Here is an 8,158-nt window from a genome sequence, read left to right on the forward strand (position 1 = left end):
AAAGACTTCAAAAGCTGTTTTTCAGATCTGAAATTGGCTCTGTTTCAAATATTCTTAAAAGACTAATTTTTCTGCATGGTAGCTACCATAAGTTGATGTTAATAATGGAAGTCAATTTCAATAATGTGTGGCTCTAACTGCAACAACCACTGCCACGGTTTTCATGCTAGTGTGAAGAATTTTGTGAGCAGGTGGAGTGGGTTTTACATCTTCCAAGAGGGACACTTTATGTATTTCAGGTCATATGGCAGCCATTCCTGAAGCTTGAAACAATAGGTGATATAGTTGGTATAAACTTTCTGTGCTTGCAGATCCATGCTTTGAATGTATGTCCATCGTCTGATGGCTATCACTTTAAGTTGTATTGGAATAGAAATGCATTAGAAAGCCTGGAATTATGCAGGCAGAAATGAAAAATATGTACAAAGAGATGAAAACAGAAATGAATGTTGACACTTACTCAACAAATGCAAGCCACCAAACTGAATATTTAGAGAATATTTTGCAGGGAAACACAGTTTATGTACTACTGCGTATTACGGTCCATGACCATCTCATCACATGTTAATGTCTTCAAATGGAGAAAATTTAGAGGTTCCCTGATCTGTTCTTGACTTCAGTGGATCTATTTATCAAATTAAGTTTGGATAAATTAAGTGGGATTCAGTCGTTTAATGAAGCATTTAGTGCCTTTTAGACTGATAAGGTCTTCTGCCTGGGATCCAGCTGCTGCTTGACAAGACCATGTGTATCCCTTGGGTTTTGTGTCATATCTGGCAGCCCTGCATCAATTTCTTCCTCACCTTAGCAGAGCTTTTATTATAAGGCTCTTGATTCACTCTCTTGGTCCCTAGAAAAGGATTTGTTATCACTCGACTACCAGTTACCTGGATTATTGCAACAGGGTGCTTAGATGGAAAAATCAGAAGTCTAGAAAAGTTTGGTTTATGCTGGAAGCAGAATGATTGTGTCAAAATCCTGCTATGAGTGAAGATATCCAGGTAAGGCACTGTTAGGAATGCTAATGGAGCTACACCAACTTCAAGCCATGCTGGAAATAAGAGCTCAGTATATAGCCTGTGTTTGAAGCAGTTGACCCAACTGTGAGACTGAGAAAGAGGTACAAACGCTCTTGTGGGTCTTGTGGACTTAGTGACTTGTTCACAAGAAGGTGTGATGGTGACTCATCAAAGCCACAGGCATTATGATTAAATTAATTTTGTAGGCAGCAGAAAGAGAAAGAAGGCTGCAAGGAAGGGAATGACTAAAACATTTTAAGGTTGCAAAGTGCAATTCAGCTGCATATTCGGTTTTGGGACTTTGTCATGCACCTGGGAGCAAAATTATGTTGGCATGGAAAATCCTGGGCAGTTTGAGGTGATAGAGGAAAGCAAGACAGCAAGGGCTACCTTAATTAACATTCATAGGTTGTCCTGAGGCTTGTCCATATGCCAAGGACAGTTCTCTCCAGCATTAGATCTGTAGAACACATGGAAAATTTGTGACCCCACACTTTTACTTTCCATTGGTTCTCCAGAGTATATGTCTTGCATATGTGCTGTATGTGCTGTGTGTCTTGCTACTCCAGCCAATGTAATGGTGTTGCTGCACACTTTGTAGAGCTCAGGAGGTTGCCTGTAGCCTAGAGTGTGACAAATTCTAACAAGGATATGCAATTATTAGGGCCCAGATGCACTGAAAAATGTGCAAGTCATCACTAGAGACATGGGTTACTGTGACCCCGTGCCAGCAGCCTGCTGTCACGCAAAAGATGCAGCTCAGCACCTGAGCCACACTTCAAAGCTTAGCATCTGCCTGCAGCCAAGAAACATCCACCCCACTGGAGTGAGGATTAGCACTGTGCATGGAAAATAAGCTTTCACAGTCATCTTATAATTTCTTCGTTCGACTTTTCTGTACATTTTTGCAAATGTTAGAGCGCAGAACTAGGAGTTAAAGGACTCTGAGGGGGGCATTTGAGGTGGTGGCAGACAAGACGAGTTTGCAGAACAACAGTGAACTAATACGATATCAGCATCTTTTCACAGATTTTTAAACCATGTGTGGTTATTCTTTTCTGAAAGTGCAGAATTCTGCAGAGGATGGTACTTGTTAATTGTAAACACTTAAACTGCTAAACCAGCAAGTGTCGGTTTCTTAGGAATGTATCTATTTTTTTTCTAATAAAAAATGAAGAGTATCAGTCTGGTGGCCAGACAACATTCACAGGCAGGAGTCCATATTCGAGCAGATACAGTGAATTTGTGCAAGCTCAGAGTAGCAACAAAGAGCGCCATGTCACGATCTCAGGAAACAGAAAACAGTTTTGTACTATTTAGATTTAGATTAAAGAATCTTTGGGAATCAAGAGTTTTAAAAAGCAAGTTAGTGTTTAGGGCGACAGTGCTATGCCATGTGTGGAATAATAATGTTGTCTTTAACACAGAAAATCTCATTCACCCAGGAGACGAAATGGGGCCAAATCCTCATCTGATGTCAATCAGCATGATTCCTTTGCCATTAGCTTGGCTCCAATGTGTTCGGTGGAGCAATACCAATTTACTTCTGCTGAGGGCTTTGGCCTTCTGTCTCATTGCTCAAAGAAATTAAGCTGCCTTCCAAGTCTTCTGACTGAAGCTGTGTGCAGTTCAAATGTTGTTGCAAAAAACCTGTTCAGATATGTTTTTCCTTTCTGTTTCAAATGATTTTGCACATTCACCATATGAGTTTAAAGGAATATGTCTAATTTTCCTCAAACTATGGAAAACCAAACCTGTTTTGCTGAGAAAAAAAAAAAAAAAGGCACTTACACTTAAGCTAAAATCACCTTGCAGAAATGCTTTCTCTTTATTTTTTTTTAAATTTGTAATGAAATGTGAAGGAAGTCAACATATGAGCCATTTTACACTTTATTAATAACATTTTGACAGCCCTACTTTGAAAGTCTTTTCAAAATAGAGTGAAAACCCAAGAAAATAATGTCAATATTATTTTAAGTTAGAAAGGCACCTTTTTTTCGTCTTTTTTTCCTTGGTCGTGTTTAAAGTGGCCTATCTTAAATTTGGAAAACACTGTAAATTCACAGTTAAAGATACACTTCTGTCCTTATTTAAACTAATAGTTTCCTATGTTACTTTAAGACCTCAGATCATTATCTCATCTCACAAATCAGGTAAACTATGATGCTCCTACAAAACAAGAAAATTGTAAGAATTACCATTTTCCATGTTACGTAGTGAGAACACCTTACACAGATGTTAATAGTAGCTGAGATCAGGAGTGTTGTATGCTTCCTCCTGGTGTGATTAGGTTTTGCAGTTATTTTGCCTGTCTCTGCCATCACTAGAGTTAACATTTCTATTAAATGAGGTATTGGCCTTCATTTCATTTTGTATTTGTTACGGTAGCCCTAAAAGCTCCACAGTCTTTCACATGTGTGGTATCAGTTGCAACTGGCTGCTCCCTAGGAGATGAATTCACCTACGAGGTGAATGTTGCTAAAGACCAGTAGGCAAGATCCGTGGGGAGCTTACAGGAGAAAGAAAGGGCTTGAGAGGGGCTGGTCAGCCCCCGCTGTGAGTAGGACCTGCCCATGAAGAGGCTGAAAGAACCAGTGGCAGGAGGCTTGAGGGGACTGAGTCAGGTCCCTGTTGGTGATATAATGAAAAGGTCTCCCTAGGTGGAAGGAAGTAAGAAATGGTGCCTGTAGTTTGGAGATACTGACATACTGGTGCATGAAGTGGTGTGCTGGCTTATTTGAGAGAGGGGCACATGAGGGAGGACCAAGCATCTTGGAGCAGGTCTACCTAAAGCTTCCTCTTAGTTTTAAATTTCCCTGCACCTTTGTCATCTCTCCTCACTGACCCCATCCGTGGTCATGGCAGGAAACATCCTTGTAACTTGGGTTCAATGTACGCATCCCACCGTGTCACTTGTGATTGCCGCCATGGATGTGAAAAGGGGAAAAGTCACAGGGCGTGAGGACATGGTGAACTGCGGTGCTGGCTGGGCTGGGCAGGATCTGATGGCACATCTAGAGGAATAAGCCCTTGTAAGAAGAAAAGCAGACAGTGTTCCCCAAAGGAACTACACAAGATGACCGAAAGAAGCTGTTTCCCAGCAGATGCCATCTACACTAGGGCTCTCCTGGCATGACTGTGTCAGCAAGTCTGGAAACTCCTAATTGAAGCACAGCTCCAGCAGCCAAACTTTAGAGCAGAACAGGCCTCAGAAAGGGCCAGGACGCTCTGATGCATTATTTCCAGTGCAGGTCCCGCTAGATTAGGATGTGTTTTTCATTTGAAGTTGAGCTACTCTAACTCAATTCCCTCCAAACAAACAAACAACAAAACGAGCGAGCAAACCACCCTGTGGGAGGGATAGCTTATTCGTGCGCAGCAGGGAGCAGAGTGGGGTGGGGACCGACTGGCTCTGAGTGCCAGCACTGGGGTTTTTTTCCCCTATAACTTTCATCCTGTTTGTCACTGTTACCAGGGGATTACAAACTTAAAGCAAACATCTGGTCTGCTTTAATACCAACAAGAAAGAAAACTGGATATTAATTTTGATATGACAGTAAAGCAGTTTGATAGCACTCACGCTGACAGAGCCACCACACCATTTACAATCCCTAAAACTAAATTGATTTTCATAAAACTCTCGCAAGATCATATTAAGGCTGACAATTAAGATTATAATGCAGCCTAGCCTGTTAAAGACCAGTAAATTTTCCTGGAATTTGGTTAGTTGGTTACACTGATTTTATATTAAGTTCAAGAAAATTTTGGTCATGTAAAGGCAAAAGCAGTTTAAATCTGTTTCATACATTGCAGCATGGTCTCACTGATTAAAAATACCTGGGCCTCTTCCAAAATTGTCGTCATGTTGGCTACATGACTGTTACAAGCAAACCCCCACAAACAGAAAGATCTGAAAGTTCAAAGCTTATTTAACTTGAGAGTGCTTGTAAAAGGGGAAAAAATGCTATTTCTGCATGGAATAATGGCTTGTAACTTTTCCAGCATTATTTTTTCATTAATATCACCTGAATCTGATATGCATGTTTCACAGCAGACTCTAAATAAGAAATCTGGTACCTTTTGGCCTGTTATTCCTGTACCATCTGGCTAACAGGTACTATACTGTTCTTGCAGTGTGACGCACCAAATAAAAAAGTCAGATCTTTTTAAAGCCACAATAAATTTCCCAAATGAGTTTGTGTGAAATGTTAAAAAGCAGAAGATAGAGGGTTTGGGTTACATTGCCTCTAATTTGAAAGGGGGATAAGTGGAGCCAGGTGGGCTACTTAGCCAATACCTGCCTGTTCCAGCTTTTTGAATCTGTGAACATTACACCCGGATACAGATGGAAATTGGAAACAATAAATGATTATTACAGAGACTTTATCATCCTGTAACTCGTGCACAAAAGATGAGCCACTCTCAAGGACACTTTGAAAGTGTGCTGCTTAGGCATGTATCCGGACAGATGTATGGGAGTAAGAATGTGCCATATATCAAGTGAGAGGAATAAGATTTCTTAATTCCACTGTGACAAGCACGAGTATCTTTTAAAAAATGAACCTCCCCTTCTCAGCATTAATCCGGTTTCTTTATGATGTCTCTTTTTTTTTGGTTAAGATGAGCATCCACCCATTTCCAGAAATCTGCTAGTCTGCAGCTGGAAATGGGGGATGGTATAAGCACACAGATATTAAGAAAAGGGGCTCATGAGATCCTATTTGAGTTACAAGTACAAGACATAAAGGCAAGCTCAGACAGTTCTCCTCTCCCACTGACCACTTCTGACTTATAAGTCTATATTCTCATTAGTGTTCAAAAAGTTACGTTTCAGGACAACAACTGCAAATAATGCCAGATCAGAAATTACTCAATGGCATATTTCTTCGTTGACTGGTCACAATAAAAACTTTCCACATGGATGGCTTGATTTTGCTGGGGAATTGATGGAAAGCAGAAAAATTTCCGTCACAAAATGTCTAGCTTTCTTCCAACTCACACGGCAGAGGCCAATTACCCTGTGACCTGGGATCCCCCCTGCCCATCTCCTACCAGCTGTTGGGAGCAGAGACTGAAGGAAAACCATGGCTCTGGGGGCCTTGGCAGCAGGTCAGCCCAGATCCATCTCGACCTCAGGTGAGCCAAATCCCTGTGCAGAAGTGTGCTGCTTTTCCCACTAGTGAGGGAGGCAGCCTGGACAGGCGCAGGCACTGTGAAGAGCTGGGCAGCTGAGTTGCTGTGGAGTTCCGGGCTTTCCTTTGGAAGTCTGGAGTTGGTGACAAAATGAATGCTGAGACATGAAAATCCTGAGCAGGATGGGATGAGCTTCTCTGCACATCTCTACAATCAGCTGATAGGCTCTCCTTTTGGGATGAGAGACCACTGCAGCCAGCGCAAGTCCTGATAAAGCTTGTAAGCACTGGGTAGGTCTTCCTACATTTGCCTCTGAATCTCACCTGTGTGAAGAGGTTTTCTATTTCCACTTTGTTTAAGACAAGTACACCAAGGGGCTGAGCATCGTGGTGCTTAGCACTGCCATGTTAGGGCCTGGGGTGAAAAGGAATACACAAACCCAAGGTAGGGGTCCCAGTCAGCTGTACCCTGAGTGGAGCATGAGGGCTGTAAGGGCATGGATAGCCATAGCCCATGCCCCTTAGGCAGGCAGGTGGGCACCCTGCTGGGACAGGGGTGGGTGCAGCACCCACCTTGCTCCTGCATGGGGATTGTGCCTGCACAGCTGGGATTCACAGCCCAAGAGCTCTGCTCAGGAGCCTAAGTCGCTCCGCTGTTGTAAGGGACAGATTTTACTCTCTTACAGTATTGCAAGGCTTTCTTAAGGTTCACTAAACAACGTGCATACACTTTCGGTTAGACAGGAGAGGGCAGAGGAGTGACTGTGCTGGACTTTGATGACTGCATTTGCTCATGGCTTTTTTCTGCCTCTCAGTCTCATACCTTACCACTTTGCCACTGTCTTCTGTTATCAGCTTCTTTTTCTTCACAACAGTCAGCTCACTTCAGCTCCTTGTAAAGTGTCACCAAGCTCTGCAACACAGTCATTCATTAAAGGGCAGAAAGAAAGTGTAGTGATGTGATTCTTAACCATTTTCTAGTCATTTTTCTTTTCTCTTAGGAAGAATAAAACATGAGCTGGAACAGCAGGACTGTATTTAAAACAAAAACAAAAGCCTCTTCCAAAATACCTCCATGTATAAGAATGGGAAATTATTCCTTGCAATTAGATCAAATCAGGGTATTCCATAAGATGTAAGACTCAGCTCAGAAGGAACCACTGGAATGAAGTACACTGGAAAGCTTAACACCATCTCTATTTAAAAGGGAAAAAAAGAAACTTTACAGATCTGATCTTCATTGTATGAGAAATCAAATAACATTTTCAATATTTATATTCATTCTGAATTAGTGGCAGTGCCAGAAGAATGATGATTTTTTTTGGCCTAGCACAGAAAATGCCACTTTCATAACAGCTGTACATGTTACCATACTTGTTCCCTTTGGGGTATTTGTATGTCTTACCAGCTTAAATAGCTCCACTACTTATAAACTAGTACACAAACGTCTAACAGATGTACAAGTTCACATGAGAAGGAACAAAAAATGCACAAACCCCATCACTCTTTCACAACTAATCTGCTTTAATGTAGGAAACACAGCCCACTTGCACTTCTTTCACTGTGAATGCTTTCTTACTCTGTGAGACCCCTGAATCCCAGCCTACTCTTTGTTCTTTCATACTTGAAATAGCTGTTGGACTTTTAGAAATGCTCCATCAGTCTTTTTTAATTGTCTCATGAGACCCAGTATTCTGAATAAGCATAAATAAATGCCTTTAAAAATTCGAGATGGATTTACTGGGACGACTGAGGTGGGTACATTCCCCCTTGTATAACAGCAGAGGAGCTATGACCCTGAGTGGTCCTTTCCTCCCCTTATCCACAACCATGTGGCATCCATCTCTGAACAGTCTGATTTTCATTTACTTGGCACATTAATCTGCATTTAAACAGTTTTGAGCTCCTAGTTCACCTTCTTCCTGGTTCCTCTTCTTTTGTGAATTTGAGCCAGAGCTGTATGGAGCTGACGTTTCTTCTTTCTCTTACATCCTGTTTGCCGTGTCT

This window comes from Leptosomus discolor, chromosome 1 (assembly GCF_034619465.1).
Source record: "Leptosomus discolor isolate bLepDis1 chromosome 1, bLepDis1.hap2, whole genome shotgun sequence".
Classification (NCBI taxonomy): domain Eukaryota; kingdom Metazoa; phylum Chordata; class Aves; order Leptosomiformes; family Leptosomidae; genus Leptosomus; species Leptosomus discolor.